General features: G+C 37.4%; 1 pseudogene; it reads left to right on the top strand.

Moving 5' to 3' along the window:
* The first annotated feature begins 10,483 nt into the window (after window positions 1-10,483).
* On the top strand, window positions 10,484-13,140 carry LOC126367793 (uridine 5'-monophosphate synthase-like; annotated as a pseudogene).
* The last annotated feature ends 2,854 nt before the right edge of the window (window positions 13,141-15,994 follow it).

The following is a 15,994-nucleotide window of genomic DNA, read 5'->3' as shown; positions in this document are numbered from 1 at the left end:
TACATATCGCTCTAATTTCTCACATTTTGCAAACACGCGTGTTCACTTTTGGAATTTCACCGCTCCCAAATTGCTAAATCCGTGTAATTATTCTAATTATTTGATTTAGAATTCATTTATTGCGCTTGCTAGCTTGTTAATTATGAATATTTTAAACGATTTAACAATATTCGGATAGATTTATTATTAGCGATAGAGTTGGAAGGTTCCCCTTCCCCGTGAATGTGCGAACTAGTAACAAATCTTATCAGGTTCGATAGATATTACTCCAATATAATATCGTATTAGTACCTTTATGATAGGAATGAGAAGTATAGCGTGCCTTTCTAAACATTGTTTTGATGGTTGTACAATTTAGTTCAGCTTTTAGTATCCTTGCCAAAACTTAACGTACCTACCCGTGATTAAATCGAAAACGAAGACATCTTACAAATACAAATATACTTTATTGCACTAAAATAAAAGAAAATAGTTACAAAAGAGACTTAACTAGGTACACGGCGAATGACGACCTTGTTGCTTAAAGCAATTTCTTCCAGACAACCAATAAATATTATGTAAAAATTAACATAACATAAACATAACATAAACAGCCTATATACGTCCCACTGCTGGGCACAGGCCTCCCCTCAATCAACCGGAAATCGGATTTAAAAAAAGGCAATTGCCTTAAGAGTGAGTGTTCCCGAACTGTCTGGCCGGGCACTGCGCGATGTCAAAGAACAATTTCTTACACATGACTTACCTACCTAGGTACAACTGCGCTATTGCAGTAAGTATAGCAAAATCGGGACCCTTACTCCCTAAGTCATACATATACACCACCGTCACTTTAGCTCAGGTTCTTGAAATCTTGCAGCCTAATAGTCTTTAAGTATACGTGAATAATTTGAGGACAGGTACATTACACGAAAGAAGGTCAATGTCGTAGTAAAGAGACTTGCACAGGACCGGAAAGAATGCCTTGAAAGAAGGGAGGCCTAATAGGTACCCTGTAGTGGGTGAATACCTGCTACAGGCTGAGTAGAATTATAAGTCCCAATAGGTAAGTTAGTATCCTTTTTACCGACTTCATGAAATATAATCTCCATTTAAACTACTTACTTATTGACACCGGGTTTTACGATACGAATGTAGGCAGAGGTCACTCTACGTAACCCTGTCTAGGCTTCACGCCTGTATCCCCGAAAGGGATGAGCAGAGGTGTACAGTACACCTACTCCTCGTCAGCTATGTTTAAGTCCCATGTAATAGGGCGAGCATATAGCCATTAGCCAGGTACAGTTGTACCATCTGGATTACCAACTCACAAAGAAAAAACATGAATTCAAACTCACAAAGTCGAATAATACAGGTTTACAGAAGTCCTAGCCGAGATTCAAACCCGAGACACTATCACAGATTCGTCTGCGGATTTGGAATTATGTCCGGTCACGAGTATTAATATGTATACACTTTGAAACCATGTCACATTAACTTTTTGACAAGCCTCATTAAATGTCAAATATTATACGTAGTGCCACAGGGTTCTAAAGTGGGTATAATGATATTGCTCATGTCATGACTGTCCATGACATGAGTAGGTATTTATTCATTTTAATTTAAATGTTGTTTCACAATTCATCAAAGTTGAACAACGGAAACTGAAGTAATTTTATTATCTGTTATTACATTCAGCTTCCTTTCACAACTTCCTAAATCTGGACCGTGTTCTGTTTACAAACAAACAAGCTCGATTTCGATCCTATTGTTTGGAAGTCGCAATGATACTGTAATATAATAATGACGCTAACAAAGACGCTGATGATGCTAACAATGACTTTTGACCACCGACCATAAGATAACCACCATCCCACACCACCATCCACTACCATCTTCGTTTCCATTCATTAGCCCCGATTCCTGCAGACACATCCTAATTTTATTTTAAGTTATACCTACCCGTCATTTTCTTATCCGCCGAAAAGGAAAGGGACCGATGTTTGTCAACACGTGAATTTTAAAACGAATGAATACCTAACCCGGGCGAATAAAATAGGCATCTCGCTGGTATGCAATCCGTTTGACGTGCTGTCTACTTAACTCTGTCGGGTTATTGACCGATGTAAAATTTTTAGACGGTTGTTTTAGATTTCTGCTTAAAATTGACGTGTGTTCCATCAATTTTATGCCTGTCGATTACCCGTCCCTTTCTTTTTCAGCGGATAAGAAAATGACAGGTATAACTGAAAATAAAATTAGATGGCGTCTGCAGGAATTAGAACCATTATCAATCGTCTCAGGATTTCAATCTAAAGAGTGACTGCAAACTATTTTGTGGTACCTAAAACACACCAAAATTCTAGCGCATCAGACTCTTCAACCCTAATCTTCTATCGTGTGAGTTGTGAGGTGGATTACCAACCTCATCAAGGGTTATTATTGAGCCACCAAAGGCCCTTGACATGGCTCATGTAACGATTACATACTTACATAAGTAAGTAATAACCGGGACCAGCGGCTTAACGTGCCTTCCGAAGCACAGATTTATCTTTCGGACAATGGGGACATCAGCCTGCAATGTCCTAACCAAACTAGGGATGACAAAGTGATTTTTCTGATTAACTTAAAATCCAGAGCACGGAGGCCGTTATGATAATAATGGATATCGTGCATTGAATCATTATTTACTACTACAAACTAATCATTACTTGTTACTACTTACTGATATAGGTACATTGGTCGTTACATGAGCCATATCAGGGACCTTTGGCGGCTCAATAATAACCCTGACACCAGGGTTGCTGAAGTTGGTAATCCACCTCTGAAGAACAAAAAGCTTGGTGAGGCGTACGTTACTTCATTCATCTTGCGATGGATGCTACCTCTGACTACCCCCATTGAGATATAGTCATGAGCTTATGTTACATAACTTCACAACCAGCTGATCACAATGTGTTCCTGCGCAATCTAATAAGCACTAACAAAAGTCAGGAGTCAAAGTAATGTGTTGCCTGGAAGAGATAGCTTCTTAGAAGGAAGTTAGAAGTATTTCTCTTTTGTTTTGTATTTTGTGTGTATGTGCAATAAAGTATTTGTCATGTTATGTTATGATACAATAGGTATATTAGAATTTATAACAAGTACTTACCTACCTCTACATTCATAACGACAGCCTGAAACTGATTAACGATGGAAAATGGTTTTTCTTTCAGTTACGTTGTAACCTGACGGGCGGTTACACGCCGGTTCTTCATTAACCACACGCACAGTATAGCATCCAGAATGTTAAATAGTTGTATTGTTGAGTCATCGAGTCCTTTCAAGTACTCAGTTATGAAATTTTTCAGCTTTCCCACGTAATTAGGTACGTAAGGGTACCTTATTCGGCGCAATAACATTTCAGACACAACATGTAAATATGAACATTGTTTGTATAAAAGCATTGAAGCTTGAAGCCAGTTACTAATAGAATTCGTTATGTATTCATCAAATCAAAGTATTCAAAGAACACATTGCATTTTAAAATTTCAATATTTTATTTTGTATTCGTGACCTTACAGGAAAGGTATTAATATTGATTATTTAATATTGAAATACTCAGATGAGTAATTAGGTAACTAAATGAAAAAAAAAAACGGTACCTACGTACCTTTAAATAAAATAATATTTATTGCAAAAGACAATTTTGGAATTGTAAAGCTAGGCAGATAGAAGCTACACAGCTTTAATTGCCTTTTATTTCAGAAGACTGAAAATGCTGAAGCTCATCGCTGCGATTGAAGCGGTAGCCCCAGCAGTACGATATATACACATACAAAAGCACAATTACTTGGCTGTACACAATTACCATTGTTTTAGCTTAAAAGAGACACAGGGTCATGAAAAACACAGTCCAGTTATTCAAGTAAACCTATTAGATAGACACTCAAAACCGTGCAAGTTACAAGAGCGTATTGACGTATGTTACGGTTACGTTCGAAACGGGATCGCATCAGCCAATTCACAGGAGAGCCATTTAGGGGACATCCAAACCGCAAATCTATTCTGTTTCACACTTAATGACAGCTTAAGAAATAGGCAGTCAGGTAATAGACCGTAACAGTACCCACCTGAAGTTGCACAGTGACATGTTGGTTGCGTCACGAGGGAGTGACGACACGCGTACGCGCGGCGGCTGTCGCTTGATTACTGATAGTTGGTGGCCATCCGAGTTGCGCCTGCGCCGTCTGCGCCCGCGCCGCTAGCCTCGGGGATCGGCGCCGGCGACGCGAGCGATCGGCGATTGGCGATTATCACTCACCACTTCCTCCCATTGAGCAAGTAAGATGCTAAGGACGCCGCTGCGGTTGTCCACAACAGTGCGACAGCTGTCCGCAGAAATGGGTCTTTCATCACCGCACTATAATGCCAGAGTACCTAAACTGCTATCCACTTTCTTTCAGATTCATGAAGTGCCCAATTCCCTCACTCATTGTTGACCGTATGCCTAACATTGTTCAGTGCAATCGCAAGATAATGCCTCGTTTGTTAATTAATTCAATATGGACAGTGTCATTGCTATTCAAGTTGTAAGATTTACATCATTTTTATATAAAGACAATAGATTTGATACCTATTGATTTTAGAATATCATTCAACACTTTGAGAATCGAAGTCGTCTTCGTGATTATTTGATGACAGCAGAAAATATCAATCATAATATCGTGTGCGAGTATGGAATTTGCATAGATAGGCCGTACACACCTAGTACAGTCTCTAACAGATAGTGACAATTTTGAAACTATGACCAGATAGGTTATAATCATCATCAGTTATCCTGTTTTCACAGCGTCCGCTAACCTAACCTGAAGATTTGAGAGATCCGGCTTTTACAGAAGCAACTGCCTGTCTGACCTTAATACAGGTTAGGTCACATACCTCCGAAACGCATTTCTGGGATGTGGGTTTTCTCACCGTTCCCGTCACTGTTGAGCACGTGATGATCATTTATGATCCAAACATGAATTCGAAAAACGATTTCGAAAATCATAGGAGGCCCGTGCTGGATTCGAACCTGCGACCTTACAATAACAGTCAAGCGTTCTGCCAACTGGGGTACCACGGCTTCACCACCAGATCATGACCAGATAGGTTAATGTCTATGATCAATAAATTACATCCTTTCACCTCGTACCCAACCAAGCAGAGGCCTCTAAGTACTTACGTGACTGTAGGTGTGATCTTTTACGTTCCTGGACTGACCTTAGACATCCAGGACTGCAGTTCCAGGTCTCCCAATTCAAAATTTACGTAAAATCTCACAATAAGTATGTGAACTGTATCGGTACCTAGTGCCAAAAATAACCTTTGAGTTCCAGTGATTGAGCGTTGGGCTCACGATTCAGAAGTCCCGGGGTTGAATCCCGGTGGGGTCACAAAAATCACTTTGGGTTACGGATCCACTAAACTACGGAGTTTGGTTAGGACATTACAGGCTGAAACCTAATTGTCCGAAAGTAAGATAATTTGTGTTCGGGCCGTGTTTTGGGCTTCGGTTCGGGACGCATTAATGACTTGGACTCTAGTCAGGGTGGGCGCACGCACTTCCAAAAGTCCGGGATTCCATAGTCCCGGGGTATGGAAACGACATACAAATAGTCAAATTATAGATTTATTTACTTAAACATCATAGCAAAGTAGTATTGGTTACCCAATATTTTTACTTTATTTTTTATATATTTCCAGTCCAGTCCATGTCGTTACAAAGTACATAGTCGATTGAGTACTTAGTAATGTGACCTGTCCGACAAGCGTGAGAAAAAACAGACGTGAGTAAAATTGAAAATCAGATAGCAACGAAACGTATGCAGTATATAATAAACCTATACCAACCTACCTACATTGTGATAAAGTTGTTAAACGTAATTCCATAGCTGCTTAACACGAGAAAAATGTGTGTTGAACTAAGCAGGTTAAACAGCGGCACATTCTATCAACAAAGTTAAGCAACAATAATAAAATCTGAGAAACGTAAAGTACCTTACTAATCATACATTCCCGCGGTAAACTGCCACATTGTCGGAATCGCGTCGTAACAAGCCGCGATGGCTCGGTAGGCGAGCTCGGCACGCATTCGTGCGTTGCGGGTTCGACCGCCAATTGCGGTTTGTGGTTTACCGACATGTGCGTGATACCAATACATGACCCTAATAGGTGACAAGAATCAGTATTAAGTTTCACAACATAGTCACTATGAGTAGATACCTCAATAAAATGCTGCGAGAAAATGAAAACTTTGGAATAATCAGTAGTTCGCATGGTCCATTGAGCATACTTGCTAAACTTACTTAGATCCCACGCCGTAGAGATAGAACCACAAGTCGTCATTAAACAATTTTGCAATCGGTTAGTTTTCTTTATATTATATATAAGTGTAATTTAGGTATTTATGTCATATTTGATATATTGCGATTATACACACTTTCAAAGTGTAATTTACTTACCACTTATTATGGGTACTTTCATTCCCATCTATCGTATGGAATCGACTTGTGGGGACTCGCGGCTGACAGGGACCGTCCGTTTATTTTGCAAAAGAAAGCGGTTCGGATGATGTCCCGCGTGCCCCCGGATGAGCCAGCTCGACAGCTATTCATAGATCTGGGCATAATGACCGTCCCGTCACTGTTTGTATTTGTGGTGGCCAAATATGTGCGGAGAAATATGTCGGAGTTTATTGTCGCGCCTCGGCAGTCTGACAGGAGAGGATGTCAACTTGTAACCCCAATACATAGGCTGGAACACACTGCTCACTCATTGCGTGTTATGGGGCCGCGCATCTACAATAAGTTACCGAAGGATCTGAAGGATGTACCTACTGATGCAAGTTTCATTGGTAAATTAAAAGTGCTACTCATACAAAAAGCTTACTATAGCGTTAAGGAGTTCATTGATGAATGAATAGTGAAGTGTTCTGATCTAGTTCTTATTAAATATTAACTACTTATTGTTACACAAAATATCTTGAATTAAGTATATAATTTAAATTGTTTTTTTTTATAAAATAATGATGTTCAACTAAACTTAATGTTAATAATGTATGATAGATAAATAATGACAATGTATGATAAATACAAATAAATATATGAATATGAATATATTTTAAAGAACAATATTTTTTTTTGTGGTAGTTTGTTAAAGGTCTTTATTATAATAACCTACTCTACATCATAGAAGAAGCACTTAACACGTTAAACGCAGAAAATTAAGAAAAAAACGCAGTATAATTGAAGGACTATCAAATTATTATCTGTGCATCGATAATAGTGGGCATTATGTGATTTTACCTAACATTGTGTACTTGATATCCCCTACTTCCGTTTCCTTCCGGAGGCCTTGCCGGCCAGTTTCCCGCCACAAACATTGTACGCCATTACATTACCGATTCCAACGTAACATTAATCAATGACCCGGAAAATTATAGTTAATTTAATTACCAATACTGCCATTAATTGCTAATTTAGCTGTAATAAATAACAATAAAACCTAATAGGAGTTATCACTTCGGCTGATCGTAATAATAAATAACCATATAAGTCATTTTTTCCGGTAAGAGGGTAGTAAACATAAGTAACTAAGTAAATAAAATCGTTTAAATTAATCATGTTTTTTGTCAAGGTATGTAGGAGCTATTCTTCAAATGCTTTAGTAGGTATAATAAATGAGGTATTTATAATTAGAAAAAATAAAGTTATCATTTGTTGACTAATTAATATCACATGATTAATTTCGATACTGTAGTGAAATGCAAAAAAATACCTCATTTAACGTGAAGAATTGTCTCACAACTTATTATAACTTAAGCTTTTATGGTTCACAACCATAGAACAACACGGACCTCCCCGTGTTACTTTTTGCCCGCAACTGAACAATTTACTCTTAAACATTACGTTTCATTGCATAAGTTACTGCAATTTGAACTTACTTGTTCATTGCTGTGAATCAGGTTTGTTATTTGAAGTATTCCAAGATACCTCTGCCATTACATTATATTTCAATTATGTACCCAAGCAAACAGAAAATAGGTAATTATTATATCACGTTAAATCTGTACAGCGCTATCTATATTGTTTTTGGGGAATGATGATTATTTCTACTGTGATACGGTCCACCACATATCGCTTATAATCGTCGTAGTTTATAATAATAACAAAGTCAGATTTTTTTTAATTCCCAACTTAAATTGCAAATCATGATAGAAGTTTCTTTAAAGAAGCGCCCAAAAGCAAGGTAGGTATTTCTGTGAAATTCGAGTAACGGCTCGAGTTTTAGCTCTGTTTCTTTTTTCATACCTTTTTCTATCGAGTATCGACTCGACGACAAAATATCCTCAAAACCTGGGCAAATCATAGCAAATACATTCATTTCATGTCTGTTTCTCTTGCATGCTCATAAAATGCATTAAAAAAACAATAATGTCACGTGGTGCGTTTTTTTAGTATAACACAAGAATTAAACATAATTTAGATACCGCCGCCACTCGGCAACAATATATAATCAAGAATATTTAATACTTGGCAACACTAGAGACGAGTAGCGCAGCTTTGCATATAAAAAAGCTGTGAAAATACCAACTAGCGCAGGGAAACTGTAATGCACGACCATGATAAAGCCCAACCGAGTAATGTACATCCAAATATTCCGTGACCATATGTACACGGATTATCATCGCGTACATTCCGTGGCTGCGAATTAACACCTTGGACAAAAGCGACACAAGGTGATAAAGCCCATCCAAATATTCCGTGTACACTTCCTCCTATTGGTCGATCGCGCTCGTCGCCTATTGGTTAATTGATCAATCTATTATTTGTGGTTGTGCTACGTTTACACGCAGTAGGAATGTACTCTATTAAGATATAGCGAGAGAAACGGTGTCAAACAGGCTTGTTGGTAACCTCGTTTGTTTTTTATTCTATTTTTATACGTTTAAATAAATGTACGAACAAACGAAGAGCCGTTAACTTTTATCACAGTATGTTAGTATATCCTAATAAACAGTTTATAAAAAAAAGTCTGGAGGTTTGAAAGTTGTTTTATCAAAATGTTTGTCAGGACTTAAAGTTTGTGGACAGGAGCCATGCTTACCAGCTGTTCACGTTTACAATAATACATAAACTCAGTCCCGTGCACAATCCTTTGTGGGGTAATTAAATTAGAACCATTTGTTATAAGACAATTTTTGATACAAATCTTAAGTCAGATATGGTTGCCCAATCCGTAAGCCAGGAAAATACCCGAGAAGACAGGCAATTAAAGATATTCTACATTTTTGTATAAATTGACCGGTAGATTAACAAGGATTGGTTATGTAGATAATGGATTGGTTAACAAACCATTCCCTCATACTAGACTCTTTTTGTCAGAAAGAACCCAAAATCATAATTACTCAGTCCATATGACCCAAAGTCAGGAATAACACAATTTCGCTGGCAACTGAAAATATTCTATAATTATTTTTACAAGACTAATAAGGATTGGTTATGTGATAATAGATTTGTTAATAAACCATCACCCGACATGGGTTAAGTCTTGAAACCTGGCCATATAATACAAAATAAAATGAAAGTCCAGTCATTTCAGTAGGTAATTAAATTTACACATTTGAAACAGTTTATTTTAATATTTTATAATTACTTTTATAAGAGCATATTTATATATTTATACCACAGACCAAGTAGAGATGCTACGCACTAGACGGTAATGTTCCATAGTAAAAAAATTGCTCTGTGGAAACTGCTCTTATAGAACATGACAGCTCTTTTTTTAAATTGAATTATATGCCTTGGAAGTTAGTAGCTTTGGTTGGTAGCAATTTTAGCCTTTTTCAGCCTAAATCGCCTCCCCTTTTCACCCTATAAAATTTATTTATTTTCAATTGGAAGGGGAATTTGAATATGATGAGTAGTGCTATTTATTATTTTATTTTAGGCAATTATTTTGATGTTGTTTCACTTTCCATATTTATCTACAGATAGAACACAAAAAAAATAATTCCCTCAACAGAATGGACTAGGTATGGGTGTGGCGTTGTAGGATGTTTATTTGTTTCTGTCGATTTAGAGCTGTTGTGAGGTTATTATTATTTTTTTATTTTGTGTTTCTTATTTCAGATGCACCCATTTACTCCATTCCTCGACGCCCTAGATAAAGAAAGCGGGTGATTGTCACGAAAAAAATCTGACATCAATTTGTGCAAGAATGTACTCTGATTACATGAGATCCAAAAAAACAATCCATTAAAAAATAAAATAATAAATAGCACTACTCATCATGTTCAAAATCCCCTTCCAATTGAAAATAAATAAATTTTATAGGGTGAAAAGGGGAGGCGATTTAGGCTGAAAAAGGCTAAAATTGCTACAAAGCTACTATTTTTTTATTTTGGTTTTCCCCGAAGGGTAAGGCAAAGGGAACTATGCCCATACAGCCATGTCAAATTGAAAAATAGATTAATAAAATGATGAAAGGTGATGATGATGAAACCTAAGCCCCCACCCTCGAAGTAGACTCCTACTCCGAACCCCAAACGAATTAACTCAAAAGTCCGCATAAACTTTCGAGTTATGAAGCGGCTTCCTGCCACGAAGCGAAAATAGGCAGATACACTTTGTTTATTGAATACTCCGATATAATAACACTCGCGAATGTCTTCCGACTAACTTAATGCGATCATTAACCACAAAACACCACTTCGTATTAATTATTTAGATTATTCAATGAAGAAAGCAACTGTCCCGTTCCCGTTTCCCGCCAAAAAGTCCCAAAGCTACTAACTTCCAAGGCAAATCAATTTAAAAAAAAGAGCTGTCATGTTCTATAAGTGCAATTTCAACAGAGGTTTTTTTTAATGGAACATTTCCGCCTGATGCGTAGCATCCTAGCATCTCTACTTGGTCTGTGCATCTACCATAATCTACCTGAGGATTCTGTTCACACGTGTTCCTCTTCTATTCCATTTTAATTTAGTTTAAATTGATATAATAATAAAAATGGTATACAATAATAAACTTCAAGAACTAGCGCTTAAGCTGTTCAATATAGATGCTGTGAAATTTGGTGAATTTATGACGAAGATCGGCATAAAGACACCGGTGTACCTACTTGGACTTGAGGGTTATAGTCAGCTATCCGGCTGTTATGGTAAGAAATCATACCCAATTTTGTACATTATGATTACATGTGGATGGTATTCTAGTCTATTATGTATACGGTTTAAAATTGGTTACTCTTTCTAGGACTTAATATCTACATATAGCAATCTATATGAGTTCGCTGTAAAAGACAGTAAATGCGATCATCTGTGTGGAGTGCCGTACACTGCATTACCGGTCGCGACCTTGTTGAGCGTTCAAGCCACAAAGCCTATGTTGATGAGGAGAAAAGAAGCCAAGTCTTACGGTACCAAAAAAATAATAGAGGGCCATTATAGAGTTGGTCAAAAGTGCCTTATCATTGAAGATGTGATCACTTCTGGTTCCAGTGTGATGGAAACTGTAAAAGATCTGCATAATGAGGGTTTAGTATCCAATGAGGCAATTGTGATTCTCGATAGAGAACAGGGACGGAAAGAGAATCTTGAAAATAATGTCCAAGTTAAATCTCTATTTCTTTGTCTGGTTTGATTGAGATATTGTTGGCAAATAAAAAAATAGATCAATCAAGAAATAGCCACTAAAGTCCATGATTACCTGAAAGGTACTAAAGCTCCTTCAACAGGTAATTATCACAATTTAAATTTATTTAAACAAGTTGTCTAAGAAATTTATTATGTTTGCTTATTTCTTGTGATGTTTGTGGAGATTATATAATGTTAATACCTAGATAACATTAATAGCCTTCGTGTTGTGTATCAGTATTTACATAAATTTTATTTGCTTTTTCTTTTGCAGTACAACCAGTAAACCGAATGGCTTTTACATAGATATGAAGATAGATCAGAGCTAGCCACAATGGAAAAGCAGCTATTCACCATAATGGCTTCTAAGAAAACCAATTTATGTTTGTCCGTTGACTAACAAAACAACAACACACAGCGAAAATCCTTGACCTGTTAGAAAAAGTTGGCGAACATATCTGCTTAGTGAAAACCCATGTGGATATTATAGAAGATTTTTCAGAGGATTTTATAAACAGTTTAGTTTGAAACAATTGGTAGCACGGCTTAACTTTTTAATACTGGAGGACTGTAAATTTGCTGATATTGGCAATACTGTTCTACAGCAATATTTAAAGGGTGTTTACAAGATTGGAGAGTGGGCAGACTGTGTGACTGTTCATTCCTTGCCTGGAGAGGGTATTCTGAAGGTTCTTAATGGATCTAGTAATGGCGTCAGTAGAGGTGTTTTCTTGGTGGCGGAAATGAGTTGTGAGGTAATTTAAACTGATTTGTTGAACCAATTTGTGTTTTCAATGTAAAATTATGATATAATGAACTTTGAAAAAGAGTAGTCTAATGTAAATTTTATGCTTTTTCAGGGAAATCTAATTACATCGGAGTACTCAGTAGCTACAGTCAAATGGCTGAAAAGTATCCAGACTTGATCACAGGGTTTGTTTGCCAAAAGAAGGATACAACCCTCCAACCCTGGCTTGATCCAGTTGACTCCCGGTGTCCAGCTGGAGAGCTCTAAGGATGACCTGGGAGAGATCTGCAATACCCCTGAGAAGGTAGTTGTGGAAAATGGGGGGGACGTTATGGTGGTGGGAGGGGAATAGTCGCTGCTAAAAGCCCAGAAATTCAAGCCGTCATCTATAAGGATGCTCTTTGGAAATGTTACTTGAAGAGAGTTTCTGGCAAAATAGAATAAAAGAATTGGCTAGATATTCTTTTATTATAAAGTTTGTAGAATTAGATTGATTGCACAGTATCATTCCTAAAAGAGTACAAAGTTTATTAGAACTAAAATAATATAAATAATTAGTACTATTTTGCAGTTTAAGTTGTGCATTTTCCTAGTGTTTTACTTGCAAGTATGTAATTGTATTATCTTGAGTATTGAAAGTTGGTGTGCAGTTGTTACAAAGTTTATAGGTATCATATTATTATGTTATGTATAATAGAAAATAATTGTAAATGTAAGCAAAATACACTTGATCCCGCTCTGGGTAGATACCTTACTTGTTGGTTTATTCCTTTAGATTATTTCAAAATACTTTATGATGTGAACCAAACAAAATCACCAGTTAGCAGTAACAAAAGGTGGGCTAAAAAACTTCTTTTACAAGCTCTTTACTGCTTTATCTCAGTTTCCACGAATATCATGGCATGCTAAATGTACTGGGAATGTGACGGAACCCACATTTTTTGTTTACATCCTTCTGATCATTATATTTGTTTCTGTCCAACCCATTAGGAAATGTAAGCATGAATTGATGTATGTATGTATTCTAAATAATCCTTTTTTATTTCAGGTGATAAATCTTTGACTTTGACGTTTGCAAGTAGTCCTAATAGCCACACTTGTCAAATTGTCAAGTGTCACGCACACCTGTCAAGGTCCTTTGTATGGATAGGAAATTGCAGGCTTGAATCATCCAATTGTCTAAAGAAGTCAGATGATTCTGTGCTTCAGAAGGCACGTCAAGCAGTTATTCCCGGGCTATTTAGGCCAAACACCGTCACTAATCTGCAGTCGAGCAGCATATAGTATGCTTCGTACCCCCTCCAGTTGATTTAAGGAATGCCTATGCCCAGCAGTGGGACATAATAAATAGGCTATTTATGTTTGTTTCTTATTAGAATAATTATCTAAGCATTATACTTGTTTTAGATGGTGACGAATAAAGAAAGAAGAACCCAGGAGTATAAAAAATACTTACATACATACCTACCATTGTGGTGCTGTACATACATACATAGTCACACCACCATACCAGGATGGACTGAGCCAAGCACTACCAAGAAGACCAACTGCAGCCTCTTGTGATGGACATAATGACCAGAGTGGTGACAGATAAGCAACCCATCACAAATATAAATATTTCTTTTTTCTGTGCAAGTTTTGATGTTATAAATAAAATACAATCAAAAAGTATTTGTAAAAAGTATGTTTTATTACTAGTTTAGTAGGGAACAGAAATAAAATAAATAAACAAATTTATTTTGTGTTTCTTCTACATCTGTGAGGTTTATTTGGGAACATTCACCAGTTTTTTCAGTTAAGGCCCTTGTTATCCTCCCATTGTTATGTAATCTGCTCGTTGTCACTCACAACTCCCAAGTCTGAAGAGAAAACAAATATTAAAAATGCTATATACACTTCCATCTCTCTAAACTTTAATAAATCAAGACAACATGCAGTCAGTTTTTTAAGATAGATACCAGTCCGTTACCTACATACATACATAAACAGCCTATATACATCCCACTGCTGGGCACAGGCCTCCCCTCAATCAACCAGAGGGGGTATGGAGCATACTCCACCATGCTGCTCCAAAAAAGAAAAACACCGTAAAAACACCTCCACCAACCCGCATTGGAGTCCATTACCTAGCCCATTATAATACTGAAGAAGATCCCTTCCTTAGTTTACTCTATTCTTCTTCTATAATGTGAGTTATGAGATGGATTACCAACCTCATCAACCCTGGTGTCTGGGTTATTATTGAGCCGCCAAGGGTCCGCCTAGTAAGTAGTAATCAAGACCAACAGCTTAACATGCCTTCTGAAGCACTGATCATCTTACATTTGGACAATCAGGTGTTCAGCCTGTAATGTCCTAGCAAAACAAGGAATACAAAGCAAATTTTTCTCCACCAGGATTCGAACCCGGGACCTCTGGATTGTGAGCACAACGTTCAACTACTAGACCACGGAGGCCGTTATGTGTTTAGTTACTATGACTGGCATGATAAACGGTTTCATACATAACAGGCAAATTCACAAAGAGAGTCTTGACTCCGTTACTAATTACTTAAGTACCTACATAGGCATTTCATTAGATAAGTAAGCTACGTCAAGGGCCTTTAGTCTGGGACACCCGAATAGTCACAGCAGCAGGTTGATGAGGTTGGTCATTGATCTTACAAACCACATTAGAGAAAAAAACAGGATTAGCCGTTCCTCATATCTGGCCGTCCTAGGCCTGAGCCTAATCAGCCGTAAAGGAAATCCACTTACAACGAGCAACACTCACTTAAATATATTTTTAACTAGGAATATGCTTACATGTTGCCATTGCTCCAAGATGCATCAAAATTCTTCCATACTATTGTTTTATAAACATTAAAAGAGTTCATCCTCTTATTGATTTTCTTTATAATTATGTCATCCCACTTAAGGTTTCTGTCAAGTATTGCCTGAAAATTAGTAAAAAATCTGATTAATACAAGTAACTCAGATTAATATGATGTCTACAAGTTCTTCTATGACATATTTTTTCGATCACTCACCTCTTCATCACTAAATTTGTAGTGCAACTGCTCAGGAGGAAATCTAATACAATCACTCCTGTCTTCAAAACTTCGTGCTCACCTCATGCCGGACTTTCTCTACTTGGTAATTTAAGGCTTTTTACGTGTATGAATGAGTCCATATTAAAAGAGCTCAAGATCACGACGCGGCTCTCCTCAATATGCCGGAATCGTGCCCTAAGCTTCTTCGGACATATTATGCGGTCTCCGAAGCACAGTCTGGAGAAGCAGATCATCTTTGGGCAAATAGATGGCAAACGTGCGCGAGGAAGGGCGCCTACGAGGTGATCTGACATCGTGAAGAAGACGGTGGGCGGCAGCATACAGAGGGCGGTGCACGCAGCATATAGCCGTACCAAGTGGAAAACCATAACCTGTGGTCGCGATCCTCACTTCTACATATATCTTAATATATAGGATAGTTGTCTATCGATCGGCAACACTAATCGAAATTCTCGCAACCAAGGACCAAGTATTTCAATGATTGGTCTTTGGTGCTGGTTTTCCCTTCGGGGGTTGGAAGGTCAGACAGGCGGTACCTTTTTTTTAAATTAGAACT

This window comes from Pectinophora gossypiella, chromosome 6 (assembly GCF_024362695.1).
Source record: "Pectinophora gossypiella chromosome 6, ilPecGoss1.1, whole genome shotgun sequence".
NCBI classification, from domain to species: Eukaryota; Metazoa; Arthropoda; class Insecta; order Lepidoptera; family Gelechiidae; genus Pectinophora; species Pectinophora gossypiella.
Note: the sequence above shows the minus strand (reverse complement) of the source record. Positions and strands in the feature narration are given on the sequence as shown.